Here is a 16,246-nt window from a genome sequence, read left to right on the forward strand (position 1 = left end):
TTTATAAGGGTAATTTTTATCTCCCATTTGATAAGACACAACTAACCATACTCCATGGAAAACAACTGGACAGGCAAATGATCAAATCAAAACTTGCTAATGAAAATTTAAATATTTTTATAGAATATTTTCATAAATTAGACTGCATCATAAAATTGATTTAACTTCCAGATGTAAATATAGATCTATAATTCTACAGTAAAGCTTATTCCATGACTCTTAAAATATAAAACATTTCCTTTGAATTCATAAACTTTGTAAATATTATATCTAAGCCTCTATAATACCTAGACTTCCTTGTAAAATACAAAATATAACCAGTGCAACAAAGGTTGAAGAGGCAGATCATTTTTTAAGATTGAATACTTCCCTTAAAAAGGACCTGAGTTCAGTTCCCAGAGCCCACAGCAGAAAGCTAGTAACTGCCTGCAACTTCGTCACCATGGGGCATTCCTCTGCATCCACAGAAACATTCACATGAGTGCAAGCATGCATGCCTGTGTGTACACATGTGCATACATACACACAGGGAAACACACACACACACAAAGATGCATCTTACAGAACAATACAATTGTAAGTAACGGTTGCTGACTTTATAGATGACAGAATTTCAAGTAAGACCAAATTATTGTAAAATATCTGTATATTTGATTTTAAAATAAAGGATAAAGCAGTTGCCTAGCATGCACAAGGTCCTGTGGCCTCTCTCTAGTACTGCAAAATAAATAAAAATAAAATAAATAAATAGTAGTCAACTCCTTTGGCACCTTCCATTTAAATTTTATTTAGCTAATAAATAATCACACATTACTTCTCATTTAACATGTTGTCCGATATAAAATACTTCTAGAATATTGAATAACCTTAATATAATGAAAACATAAAATTACTGGCTAATAATTTTAAAAGGTTACCTTTGCACAGGAACCTTTTAAGGGTGGTTCAATACCCCCCTTAAATAGCTTTTAATGGTTTTCTTCACATTTAACAAACTTTTTATGAATATTAAAATTAATAGGAGACATTACTAAATGTATTTATCAAAATGTCTATGAAGCAGTGCTTCCAGGTCTGCCAGATACCAAGTTATATTTTAAGGTAGTGATAACCAAAATACATAATAAGCCACTAAACACAAATAAGGCAAAAAACAGATTCAATAAAATGTCTGAAAAATCTATTTAACAGAAATTTTATTTGATGGAAGCAATATCTAAAAGAAACAAAAAACATTAATAAGTATATATAATTAGTAATACTTAGTAATGCACTAAGTAATGCACTAATCTAAATTTCTGGTAGATTGTAAATTAAGTAAAATGCATCATAGAAAGTTAATTGCTGATTGCCAGAAAAATAATATATCTGCATAAATATCTGTATAAATGGACAGAGTAAATTATACTAAGGGACCAACTAACAATATGCACAAACTCAGATGAACTTCAACTTTAAAATAGAACAAAATCCAACTGAATTATTATTGAGAAAGCATTTTATTTATTTATATGGAAAAGACTGATGTCAATATCCAAACAAAATTATTAATGAATTTGGTGTCAAATAACTCATCTTTAAACTCTGTTGAAAATATCATTATAAGCCGGGCGGTGGTGCGCACGCCTTTAATCCCAGCACTCGGGAGGCAGAGGCAGGCGGATCTCTGTGAGTTCGAGACCAGCCTGGTCTACAAGAGCTAGTTCCAGGACAGGCTCCAAAACCACAGAGAAAACCTGTCTCAAAAAAGAAGAAAAAAAATACCATTATATATAAACTTTTAAAGGAAAACTGGGTTTTTATGAAGAATTATAAACTTCTTTATTCATTGTTGAGAGATATGAAAACAGGAACTAAAGGCAGGGTTTCTTGCTATTTCCCACAACATTTTCTCCAACCCAGGAACTCACATCACAGCCAAAGAACAGTAGAAACTGAGCAGATTCTGACAGCTGCATTATAGACAGGCTTATGCTTATATAAGTGTTTATTTAGTCCAGTTCTACATGCCTAGGGAATTATGTTGCCCACAGTGGGTAGGGCACTTCTACATCAACTAATAATCAAAACAACTCCCTAACGCCATGCCCACAGGACAGTCTGATGCAGGTAGACTCATTGGAGTCTCTCTTCTCAGAAAACTCCAAGCTGGATCAAGTTGATAGATAAAGCTAAACAGGACAGCCGCATTTTGGAAAATGATTGTGAGAGCATAATTTAGCTTCACAGAAATCTAGACATACAAAACTTTATCAGAGAAACAAAACAATAAGTAATTGGAAGCATATGTAAAACTTGATGGAATAATGCTCAAACTAATAATTTTGTACCAACTACAGCTTTAATGGTCTTCTGTCATAATTTAGGAAAAATTAAAGTTTCAAATGTTCATCTTGAGTAATAAATGCAGGAGAATCTCTGAAAATTCCAGTATATATTAAAATTGATAGAAACATTTCACCTTTTCATTTCCATTATAAAATTATTTATAATGCAGGGAAATCTCATGGTTCAAATTCAAAATTTTAGAAGTTAAACAGTGTAGGCATTAAAAAAACTATATAGGGTCAAAGAAATATTTCCATTATTGGAACAAACAATGAATAAACCAAAGACTCTGATTTAATCTATAACACTAAATATCCATACATGTATATATTCAAAAATAGTCACAAAAAAGACATTTGTAGAATTTTTGGTTTGGTTTGACAGTATCAACTCTTTCCTACTGTTTAATGTATGTTACTTTAAAAATTTACAAAGAAAATATATAATGTGATGAAAAGGTATTTTTTAACATTTTACTACAGTTTATTCTAAAGAATGTAGAATTAGTCTAGGGAAAAATGACTGTGTTTTCTTTTATAAAAAATAGAACAAAATATTTACTGTCTGGCTCTGACAAAATGATAAAATTGAGTATCTTAAAATTGTGTGATGGGCTGAATAATGACCAAATAAATCCTAAATTTGGAAGCTATGAATTCTACCTTATCTGTGGGAAAAGTACTTCTCTCTAGATGTGGTTAAGTATACTGAATTACTGTGCTGGCACTATACATAATGATGTGTCCTTCGGCAAAACAAACAGAGGACACTGAGAAAGAAGGCCCATATGGAGAAAGTGAGATGACAGAGTGTTGAAGCCACAGTTACAGGAATCAAGATAGGAGAGCCCAGATGAAAGCAGCTAAGAAAGCAATCTGCTCTAGAATCTCTAAAAGGGACCATGGGTCATGGGCATCTTTAGTTCATACTTCTGACCTCAGGAATTATAAAACATAAATGTTTACTATGTTGAGCAACCTAGTTGTAGTAAATTATTAGAGTAGCTATCAGTAAAATGCAGAAAGATTATATGACATTAAAAAAATTACTCCCCACCCAAATAACTAGTCCGTACTGAAAAAAAAAATGCTCTCTTGCTGAGAAAAATGTCCTTGAATGGGGAGAAGAAGCTTAGAAAGCAGTCCTCGGGAAGAAAATTACCTAATATCAATTGGCAAGCACGATTAAGGAGGGCGTGACCAAGCTGCTGACATATCCAGTGATTTAATTTTACTTTTATGTTAGCTCTTTTGTGCTTTTTTGAACTTGTTTTGCGTCTATTATGCCCCATTCTTTGCGGAAGTTTATTCTTAAGAGAGTAGCACTTCGGGGATTGTAGAATGAGTCTGTCTTCTGGACGAATGAAGGGCAGGAAAAAAGAAAACACGGTGAAGAGAAAGCAAGAGACAGATGAGAGGCAGAACTTAGCCGTGGGATGAAAAGAGCCCAAAGAAATGAGCAAGACAAACTCTGCAGGGTTTCAGAAGGGAGCAGACAGATTTGAGAGTTCATCAGGACAGAGCGGGAGGAGTGACTGCACGGACTGCCAGTCTCAAGCACATAACAAGCAATCAAAGCTTGGCCTGCGATATTGGAGAGGCCAATCTTAGCTAGAGGGAGCTTGAAGTTCCATTGAAATTGTCTATAAAGGGCTAAAATGTTTTGTTTTTCTTCCTCCTCTTCTCTCCCATGACCTATATTCATTTATCACACGGCACTATAAATTGGAAGAGCTGAGTTAAACCAAGTCAACACTAAAGACCTGATATTCCATCCAACAAAGTGATGAGACTGTGTGCAAACTATTAAAAGAGAGAGTATAAAGAGTCAGTGGGTTTCAGAACTATTCCCACAGTTTAGAGTTCTTATGTTCAAGCAAGAGTTCAAATCTCAGAACCAAGGTTAACAGCAAAACACAGCAGAAAATAAAAATCATTTCTGGGACTTGATAGCAGTCAGTCTAGCTAAAAAACATAAGTGCTGTGATCAATGAGAGACTGTACCTTGAAAGAAAAAGGTAAAGTGATAGAAAAAAACTCATGAAGTCCTTCTCGAGCCCACAATGCACAGTCTTTCTCTGTCTCTCTACTTTCTCCTTGTCTCATTTCTCTGTCTCTCTTCTTGTCTCTGTCTCTGTCTCTTTCTCTCTCACATACACACACACATTCATACAAAAACAGAAAGTAGGTAATTAAGTCTTTATCTAATACTGATAGAGATTCAAAGTGAGGCACAATAATCATGTAAGGCGATAGACTAGAGGGTGAAAAATAAAGAGATCATAGAACATAAACAGAGACTAAAAAGATGCAGACATGGGAATAACAGTGATGGTCTGGAAGGGATGTGTTTATTCTGAAAAGGCAATGGAGCAAAGGTAAGAAACTACATTAGCATAATCAGGTAGTTCATATAATACATTTAGAACATATAGAGTCACATCAAGTTTCTGGCTTTAAATGAGAGGTATACTCCATTTTAATTTTATACTGCATTTTGATTCAAGTAATGCTTTTCAAAGAACATAAAAGTTTAGAGTCAATGAGGATTTACTTCACGTCAAGAGGAGTTAGATGGTCAGCAAATGTATAGATTCTTTCATAACATTTTATTTTTGTTACAAACCCGTGTGTGTGTGTGTGTGTGTGTGTGTGTGTGTGTGTGTGTATTGCTAAGCAATTCTGTGACCTGAAAGAGTTCATTTATTTCCAAAAGGGAATATTCACTCAGGACACATTTTTCATATCAGAAGTCTCTAGTTCAGGTTTTATAGAGAGAGACCAATGATGAAACAGCACTTTGGTGCTGCTATTTTGAATAAATTATTAGAGTTTTCTGAATCCAACATCTATTTGGTTATTTATGGGAATTAATATAATATGAAGGAAAACTATCCAATGCTATGCAATTTGAAAAATGAATCTTTGGATAACTTACAGTTATCCATTTTAGTTTTATAGAAAGGCAGTTCTTTCCAAAAGATGAAATATGAAGGTGATGAATATGTAATAATGTTTTCATACACTTGCCAATTTAATGTGTTTGCATAAATATTTAATACATCAATCTTTTCAAGAATAACATGTTCAGAATTTCAATGTGTCTTTCCTTTTTCATTAGCTTGGCCTATTTCTAAGATCTCTAGGGAAAACATTATTTGGTGGATGTTTCCACAGCAGTGTTTAAGACTCCTTATTGCAAGACTAAAAAAGTAAATATTAATTTTTAGACTATATATATATACATATATATATACACACACACATGTGTGTTGTGATTTATATGATTAGAATCTGCATTACTTGATTTGGCAATATAAGAACGTGAGAACAGCATCATTTGAATCAAGTGTCAAGGATAAAGTGTTAACAGTAACCTATAATAGCCTAACACTATAACACTGTACAACATTAAGACATTTGCATAATACACATGAGCTTTCATCATGCAATTTAATTTAGCTCTGTTCAAATCATTGTCATGTTTTAAGGTTATGTTAAACTAAACACAATTCATTATATTACTTTCCCCAAATTGCATTGAAATTCAATTACTTTTCAAATATTCCTTCTGCAGTCATATATACATGTCTAATTACACCATACACAGTTCCTGAAAATAGCACCTTGACTGAGCTGTTTATTTCTTCACATGTGCTCTGTGAGATGATGTTATCCCTATATACCCTGGCTGCATTGTTAAAGACCATACTTATTTCCCCATCCCCATTCTCTCCATGCATTTTCTATGGGGCATATAATTTTGAAAACATGCTAAAATTATTGATGATCTGGTATTCACTACTGAAAACCTGTCCAGATTTTCAATGAAGAATCCCTCTTTACATTTCAACAAGTCCTCTAGGTCCAGAGAGATTTGGGGACTTTTCCTGGGACTTTGTACAACCACATAATCATGACATCCTCCCTAGGGAACACAGGGGTGTGCAAGAGCAGAGCCTCTCTCTGAGTAGTAGGGTACATGCTGTCTCCTCCAACAGGGAAATAATTGGGAGTTGAAGAATTTAGAATGCAGGCTTATGTTTATTTCAAAATCTTCTAGCAAAAATTTTAATTTAGTAATGGACATCATTTCAGATGTAGAACACAAACTCCTCTGGGAACAGAGATTATGTCTAGTTTACTATTCCTCTGTGATTAGGAAGAGAGCTACATGAATGCCAAGTGATCAATAATTCATTGATAAATAAATGAATCAAAGGAGGTCAACGATTTCAGAAGAAAAATGACTACTACTTTATAATATGCAATTTGCAAGGTTATGTAAAGAAATTGATCTCTCAATGGGTGGAGCAGATCAGAATAAGGTAGGCAGACCAATTACACAGCCCAATCAGCAAAATTCTGAGTATTTGACCCCTTCTGAGCATATTTCATAAAAAACAATATACTCTGGAAGTTTTTGTTTCTTAGCATTTTATTCAACATTCCAACTATGTAATCCAACCACCCTAAACAAATTGAAATCTGGATATTGAAAAGACACATGCAACCATTGTGTTACTCACAATAGTCAAAAATAATTGCTTGCCAATCTTTGTGTATGGTTGAGACCTTGTAGCCACACGATTGTTTCTGTTGTTGCTGTTCAGCTCCTGTTTAGACATGTGTAAATAGAAAACAAGAATGAAAAATAGACTGTGAATTTGCAAGAGGGCCATACAGCAGGGTTTGGGGGAAGGAAAGAAAGGGGGAAATGTGACTTTCTTAAAATCTCAAAACACGCAAGAGATAGTTTTTAAAAAACCATAAGTAACTCAAATGAAAAATACTTTGCAAGAAGTCAGATTTTTCATGATGGTAGAGTGGGTTTATCCACAATCATTGATAGCAATTCATAATAAAATTAATAACTTCTAATTTAATTTCCTGTCATATTTTCCTCACAAATGTTCATTCAAACAAAATATTTTTGGAATTTTCACAGAATATTGTATATTATATCATGTTTATTTTAAAAATTCACTGTAAGTATAATTCATTTTTCCATAAGAAGACTAAATTGCTCAATGACAACTGTAGGTGCACTCTTCCTTGCCCTCTTTCATCAGTGTATGTAGTAGTGACATTGATGGAGGAAGGTCATTGGCTAATAAAGGAACTGCCTTGGCCCATTTTATTGGTTAGAGGATAGGTGGGAGGAGTAAACAGAACAGAACGCTGGGAGGAAGAGGAAGTGAGCTCAGAGTCTCGACAGCTGTCCTCTTGGGAGCAGATGCCTGAGAGAGACGCCATGCTCCTGGCTCCTGGGCAGACGCACGCTATGAAGCTCCGACCCAGGATGGACATAGGCTAGAATCTTCCCAGTAAGCGCACCTTGGGGTGCTACATACAGATGATTAGAAATGGGCTAAATTAATATGTGAGAATTAGCCTAGAAGAGAATGGGCAAAGCAGTGTTTAAATGAATACAGTTTGTGTGTTGTTATTTCGGGCATAAGCTAGCCGGGCAGGCGGCTGGGGTGTTGGTGACGCAGCCCCGCTGCCCTTATTACTACATGACATGCCCTAGAATTTTGTCCCTTTAGTCTTCCCTTGACCCCTTCCTCACTGTAGAGGTGATAGTCTACAGAATCATAACTCCAAGTATTGTAAAAAATATAAAAATTTCTAACTTGCTCCTTCAAGGCACTCCTCACTCTTGAATTCTAAGTCAATGATCAAATTGCATACTTAATATGTGAAGACTGGGGGACATCTTTAGCCGATTCAAAGCTGAACTACTTATCTCTCTCCCTTATCTTCTGCTGTTGTAATAAAGCCACAGCTTCATAAATGACCCTTTGAGTTTTTTCTATTTAATCACACCAAAGCACTTGAACACAAAATTCAATTCTCTTTCTTTACTCATAACCACAACAAGCTACATTCTCCTCTTGCTTCATAAACATATCCCTAATCAAATAGTTCTATAATATGATTCTAATTTTCATTTTTATGGTGACAGACTGGTCACTGCCATGATCCATTTCAACTATTTCAGCTGGCTCCTTCCAGTTCTGTGTCATTGTAGTCTTCTGCGGCAACCATGATTGTTCAGTGATAATCAAATCTGAGTAACATCACGTCTACTATAAAACTTACAGTTGCTATATCATTTTCTATGAGGAAGAACCAAAGTCCTTGCCAAAATTTAGCCCTGGAAGGTGTATCGCTGATGTTCCTTAGCACTCCATCCTTGTCATTCCTGGTCACATGGATATGCTTGCTATGCTCTAGAACACATCTGGTTCTCCTTCCTGTTTAGCATCAATGTTCTCTTTGCCCTTTCTTTTCACATAGCTCAACTTTACTAATTAACTTATTTTCTCTACTTTTCTGTTAATTTGTCATAGAAGCATCTTGATATTAATTCTGTTATATAAATAGTAAATAATATGAATAAAGACTAATGCTTATATATGATCATAAATTTGTACCTACATTTACCATTAGCAAGCATGAGAAAGGAGACAAATGTAACTTCAAAGCACAGCTGAAATCTAATATTGTCTAAACAGAGTAGAAATCTGTACATAACTATGAAATACAAATACTAAAACTAAGGTTCACTGAATGCTATTCCCTTGATTGTGTTCTATATAAATTGTGTGTATTAATTCACTTTATCATCAAAATAGCCTCTGGGAGCAGGCATTATTATCACATTTTACAGATATGACAATGAGCAAAGAGGTTAAGTAACTTAACCCATAGCCCAGAGGCGACAAGATCTCTTATACGAATCTAAATCCTGACTCTGTATGTCCTTGATTCTTAACCAGTATTCACACAGTATGTAAGATTTGCTGCTCTTTCATTTACAAACAAACTAAGGTGTCTCAAAAGACCATAAAATTATAACAATGACTATATAAGAAGCAAAATTTATTTTCTGTGGGGCTGACCTAATTAGAAGAGTCTTACTATTGGATAAAGAATTAAAATTTGAAAATGAGCTCCTGCTCCTTTAGAGACCAGGCCAGCATCCTGAACTTCAGGTAAGACTACCCCCACCCCACCCACGCTCATCTAGTATAACTCCAACTGCCTCTCCTCACATCAGAGAAATATTCTGTCCCACACCTCTGGCAGAAGCCTTCCACTACATCAGAGGCCAGGCCAGCTTCCTGAAAACCAGTAAGCCACCCCAGTTCCCAACCCTACCCCTGTCTGCAGTCACCCAGCACAATCACAGGTGGCTCCTCTGTCCATAAAGTCCATAAACCTTATCCTGGCCCATACCTCTGGTCGAAAACTTGTACTATACCATAGGACACAAACCAACTGGAGAACTACTGGAGTTAACAGATGTTATAATGCAAATGTACCTAAGAGATATATACTGAACATTTCACCCAAACAGAAAATATACTCAGCACCTTATGGAACATTCTCCAAAATTGACCACATACTCAGTCACAAGCTAAATCTAAACAGTTATAAGAAAATTGACATAACCTCCAACATTCAATAGAATGAATTAAACTTGATTTCACAAACAACACAAAGCCTTCTGAACAAGTCTCTACTGAGCTGTCACTAGTTCAAGGAAGAAATAAAGAAAGAAGTTAAAGACTTGCTAGAATCCAAATGAAAATGAATGCACAAAATACCCAAACTTATGGGACATAATGAAAACGGTGCGAAGAGGAAAGTTCATAGCACTAAGTGCCTTCATGAAGGATTTGAAGAGATCTGATACTATTGACTTAACAGCACACCTGAAACTTGTAGACCAAAAAGAAGCAAACACATGCGAGAGGAGTAGATGGTAGAAAATAATCAAACTCAGGGCTGAAATCAATAAGATAGAAACAAAGGGAACAAAGAATCAATGAAACAAAGAGTTGATTCTTTGAGAAAACTAACACAATAGACAAACCCCATCCCAATTAACTAAAAGGCAGAGAGAGAATACCCAAATTAACAAAATCAGAAACAAAAAAGGAGGACATAGCAACAGATATTGAGAAATTCCCCCCAAAAAAAAATTATTAGTTCATGCTTCAAAAACCTGTACTACACAAACTTGAAAAAACTAAAAAGAAATGAGCAAATTTCTTGACAAATACAACTTACCAAATCAAATCAAGATCAGATAAACAGTTTAAATAAATCTATAATCCCTTCGAAACAGTCATTAAAAATCTCCCAACCAAAAAAAAAAAAAAAGCCCAGGGAATTCAATTTTAGCATAAAATTCCAAATTCATTTTATGGGCCAAAGTTACCTTGATACCCAAACAACAGAAAGACTCAAAAAAGAAAGAGAATTACAGATATATTTCACTCATGAACTTGGATGCAATGTCTTATTGTGTACTAATACTTAATAAAATACAAACCAAATTTAAGAACACGTTAAAAATATCATCCAACATGATCAAGTAGGCTTCATTGCAGAGATGCAGGGGAGTCCCAACATACAAAAGTCTGTCAATGTAATCTACCATATAAATAAACTGAAAGAAAATAAAGACACATGATCGTCTTATTAGATGTAAAAAACTTCTTTGACAAAATCCAACATCACTTCATGATAAAAGTCTTGGAGAGATCAGGGATATAAGAGATATGCCTAAACATAATAAAAAGCTGATAACCAAACATCAAATCAAGTGGAGAGAAACTCAAATCAGTTCCACTAAAACCAGGAACAAGCTGCATAGTGGTGGCACACACCTTTAATCCCAGCACTCGGGAGACAGAGGTAGGTAAATTTCTGTGAGTTCGAGGCCAGCCTGGTCTACAAGAGCTAGTTCCAGGACAGCCTCTAAAGCTACAAAAAAACTCTCTCTCGAAAAACCAAAACCAAAAAAAAAAAAAAAAAAAAAAAAAAAAAAAAAAAAAAAAAAGAAAGCAGGAACAAGGGAACAAGACAAATCTCTCCATTCTCTTCATACCCATTCAATACAGTACTTGAAGTTCTAGCTAAAGCAATAAGACAACAAAAAGAGATCAAGGAAATACAAATTGGATAAGAAGTCAAAGTATTGCTATTTGCAGATGGCATGATAGTATATATAAGCAACCCCAAAAATTCTAACAGGGAACTCCTACAGCTGATAAATATCTTTAGAGAAGTAACCGAATACAAGACTAATTTAAAAAATAAGTAGCCCTCCAATATACAAACAATAAATAGCCTGGCCAAGCAGTGGTGGCGCAGGCCTTTAATCTCAGCACTTGGGAGGCAGAGGCAAGCAGATCTCTGTGAGTTTGAGGCCAGCCTGGTCTACAAAAGCTAGTTCCAGGACTGGCTCAAAGGCTACAGAGAAACCCTGTCCCTCCCCCCCCAAAAAAAACTAAATAAATAAATAAACAAACAGCCTGGAAAAGAAATCAGAGAAGCAACACCATTCACATAGCCACAAACAATATAAAATATCTTGTGATAACTCTAACCAAGCAAGTGAAAGATCTATGTGACAAGACCTTCAAGTCTTTAAAGAAAGAAATTGGAGAAGATATCGGAAGATGTAAAGATGCTCATGGATCAGGATGAAGAGGATAGTAAAAATGACTATCTTATCAAAAGCAACCTAAAATTAAAATCCCAGCACAACTCTTTAAAGACCTTAAAATAACAAAAAAAAAATCCATGAAAACTAAAGCAATTCTGCACAATAAAAGAATTTATGGAGGTAATATATCCCTGATTTAAAAATCTACTACAGTCCTGAGACCCTTACCATTAAGAGTGATTTCCCCCTTGACACTGCCTAGTGCACCAGGACCCAGAGACTACATGGCGCAGAGGCCTAGGGTATAGGGGAAAATGTTGATGTAATGATACCTACTGAAATTCTGCTATATTTATAGATTGGTGCCTAGCCCAGTTGTCGTCAGGGAGACTTCACCCAGAACTGACTGAAACAGATGCAGAGACACACAGCTAAACACCAGGCAGAACTTTGGGAATCCTGCTGAAGAGTAGAAAGAAGGGTTGTAGGAGCCAGAGGCATCAAAGACACCAGAAGAAAACCCACAGAAACAACTAACCTGGGTTCATAGGGGCTCACAGACTGAACTGAGAACCAGGGAGCCCACATGGACTCCCTGACCTAGGTCCTCTGCAAATATGTCCACAGCTGTGTAGCTTGGTCTTCTTGTGGGACTCTAACAGCGGGAGCAGGGCTGTCTCTATTTTACTGACTTTGGGTACCCTATTCTTTATATTGGGTTGCCTTGTGCAGCCTGAATACAAGTGGAGGTGATTAGCTACAACTTAAGATGCCATGTTTGACTGATATCCATGAGACGCCTTCCCTTTTCTGAATAGAAACAGAGGAGTAGTGGATTTAGGGAAGGCAGAGGGAAGTTTGAGGCAGGGGGAGGAACTGTAAGGAGAGGAGGTAGGAGAAACTGTGGTCAGAATGTAAACTAAATAAATAAATTTAAAAAGAAAATTGAAAATGAGTATTCAATTAGCAGTAAGTCCTATTTCTGTATTTCAGGAGAGAGGTCCATCTGAAATAACCATGTAGGAGAAGAGAGGGAGACTCTGGGTATGTATTTTTTCACATTTTACCACAGGCCTGAGTCACTCTGAATGGGCATCTTAGTTCCAGATTAAAACTTAACTAGCCAAATCCCTGAACATAAAATCTAGTTACTTACAGCCTAGATTAATGACAAAGAATAGATAGAGCATAAATTGTCATTTTCATAAGCCATTATATGTGTAGTAATTTGTTCCTTTTGTGATAGAAAACTAGCATAGTCACTATCTCAGTTATATCAATAAATATAATTCAGTTAAATTAATTCAGAAAGAGAAAAGAATCTTTCTTATTTGGCTTATGATTAAAGAAATAAATTCTTCCTAGAAGAAATAAATCTAAAACAAAATGCTAGAAAGATGAATTTATATATATATATATATATATATATATATATATATATATATATGAATAAACAATTTTCCAACCAAAAGTGGAAACTTCAGCAAAGTAAATGAAGAAATGAGTATAGTTACCCAAGATTGTTTATATCTGAGAAAAGATTAAAATCTACAGTATGTTGCAAGGTCACAAGGTAAGGAATGTCCAAGAGCTCTGGGAAAGCAAATGTTAAAGGACACATGTGAAGGTCTTAAAAGAAGAGTTTGACTATCTGCCTTAGTTAAGGTTTCTGTTACTGCAGGGAAATACCATGATCAAAAAGCAAGCTGAGGAGAAAAGCAAGCTCTGGAGGAAAGTGTTTATTTGGCTTACACATCCATATTCATCATCAAAGAAAGTCAGGAGAGAACTCAAACAGGGCAGGAACCTGGAAGCAGGAGCTGATGCAAAAGGCTATGGAGGGAAACAGGTTACTGACTTATCCAGCCTAATTTCCTGTAGAACCCAAGATCAATAGCCCATGGATTTCCACACCCACAGTTAAGCAGATCACTCCTTAGCAATCAATAATCAAGAAAATGCCTAACAGATTTGCTTTACCCTATAATTATAAAGGCATTTTCTTATTTGAAGTTCCCTCTAATCAGGTGGTTTCAGCTTGTGGAAAAATTGACATAAAACTATCCAGAACACTACCATTTTAAATGTTATACTGCATGAGGAAAACTCTCACCTGTGTGGTTTTAAAGGGCTGAATAGAAAAAAGGTCAAAGGGAAGATAAAGTCAACATCTCTGCTCGAGCTGAGATAAGTTTCTCTTGACCTTGGGCATGACCTCGGCTTTACGCCCCTTACAACTGTCAACTCATTCTTGTAAATCGTCCAGATGACAAATTCTGAAATATATTATTTTTCTCCCCCAACCCCCATTTCTGATTGTCTGAAGGACCCAGATTAATAAAACCAGTAACACACATTTGCTTTTATAACATAAATGTCTGAGTACTTTATAAAAAATAAATTATGTTGAGCATCAAAGATTCAACCAGACATTTTGGAAATCAGTTTTTAAAATGTTAATATTTGCAATATGTCAAAATTTCATTGTAAACTATTTAAAGTATTAATGAAAGAATTTTGAATCCCAACTTAAACATGTATGGAAAGATGCATTGTTTTCATAATTTATTCAAAAAAGTTTGAAGACACTACCAAAACATGAAGGGCTTCAAATTCCAGTGTTTCTGGAACCTATTGGTATGGGAAGTCCTTCTACATATGTCTTGATTTTACTGGTTAATGAATAAAGAAGGTGCTTTGGTCTGTGATAGGGCAGAATAGAGCTAGGTGGGAAAACTAAACTGAAAGCTAGAAGACAGTAGGTGGAGTTAGTAAGAAGCCCTATAGCCATGCCAGAGAAAGATACTGGATGGAACTTTACGCAGTAAACCACAGTCACATGGCAATATACAGATTAATAGAAATGGGCAAATTTAAGATGTAAGAGCTATCTAGAAATATGCTTAAGCTATTGGCCAAAGAGTTCTGCAAATAATAGAGTTTCTATGTGATTACTTTGGGTCTGGATGGTTGGGAAATGAACTAGCAGTCTCCCCCAACAAATTGGCGCCCAATGTGGGACTCAAACCCATGACCCTAAGATTAAGAGTCTCATGTTCCACAACAAATTGGCATGCCAATGTGATCTTATATATTTTGGGATGATGCCCACCACCCAATTTGGGTCTAGATGCTCAATTGTCCACTTGGGGTCAGGAGGAAAGTAGCTGAGACCATGCCATGTCTCAGCAGCTTCTATCTGGGCAATTAGCAGAATCAGGTCTGCTAGGAGTGTACAGGAAGGAGAGCATGGTGGATTAGCACCACCATACACAGAGATATTTTCAGGCTGTGCAGTGTGCTGCATGGTAGATTTTGCTTTTACTCGGATAAAAGGGGTTTAAATGCTGCATGATACTTCCCAGTGTTGTGGTGGTGAGAAAAGTTCACACTCAGTAATCTCAGAGGCAGTAAACAGACCTCCACCATGTTTGACTGGGCAGAGCCAAAAAACAAAGCAGCCTTAGTCCTAGCCACACCACTTAGCATTTTAAGCAGTCTGGTCAGAAAAGGATTTCAGATATGTAATAGGACAGATTCAGACATAAAAAAAAAATACCTCTAAACAAGATACAGTGTTTTAAAAAATCTATGAAGACTTGGGGGAGAGAAGAAAATGTATAGAGAGTTTTGAAAAGAAGAAAATTTTTTAACAAATAAAACAAAATCTTTAAAGAAAAAGAGTAAACTTGTAGAAAAATAATAGAAAAAATAAGCCACATAAAGGTGGAATATATACAGAGAGTCTAGATTATGTATATTGTGTTTTGTATTTAAATTTTTTGACTGTGTAGGAGCTAAGTACAGAGAGACATTTCATTGTATAGGCTGCTGAGCTAAACCAACATATATATGTTTGAGGTATTATGAATTCCAAATTTGGGTCTAAGGATTTGTTGCTTTGGAAAAGAGGATCTCCTTTGATTTCCGCAGAGGATGACAACCTGTGGATTCCTTCCACACTAATGTGGTTTGATGTATTAAGACCCCTGTAGTGATAAAAGCGGCGGGGCTGCATCCCCAGCACCCCAGCGGCCTGCTAGCTTATGCCCAAAATAACAACACACAAACTGTATTCATTTAAACACTACTTGGCCCATTTCTATCTAGCCTCTTCTAGGCTAATTCTCACATATTAATTTAGCCCATTTCTAATCATCTGTGTTGCACCCCAAGGTGCGCTTACCGGGAAGATTCTAGCCTACGTCCATCCTGGGTCAGAGCTGAATCGCGTCTGCCCGGGAGAGCGGAGCATGGCGTCTCTGTCTGAGGCATCTTACCTCACTTCCTCTTCCTCCCAGCATTCTGTTCTGTTTACTCCACCCACCTATGTTCTAAGCTATGAGCCCAAGCAGTTTGTTTATTACTTAACCAATGAAATCAACAGATTGATATATGACACTCCCACATCTGACCCCCCAAAAATATTGCCATAAACACCATCAAAAATTAC

The sequence above is a fragment of the Microtus oregoni genome, unplaced genomic scaffold (assembly GCF_018167655.1).
Source record: "Microtus oregoni isolate MIOR12 unplaced genomic scaffold, Mior012 000018F_ref0000195, whole genome shotgun sequence".
NCBI lineage: Eukaryota > Metazoa > Chordata > Mammalia > Rodentia > Cricetidae > Microtus > Microtus oregoni.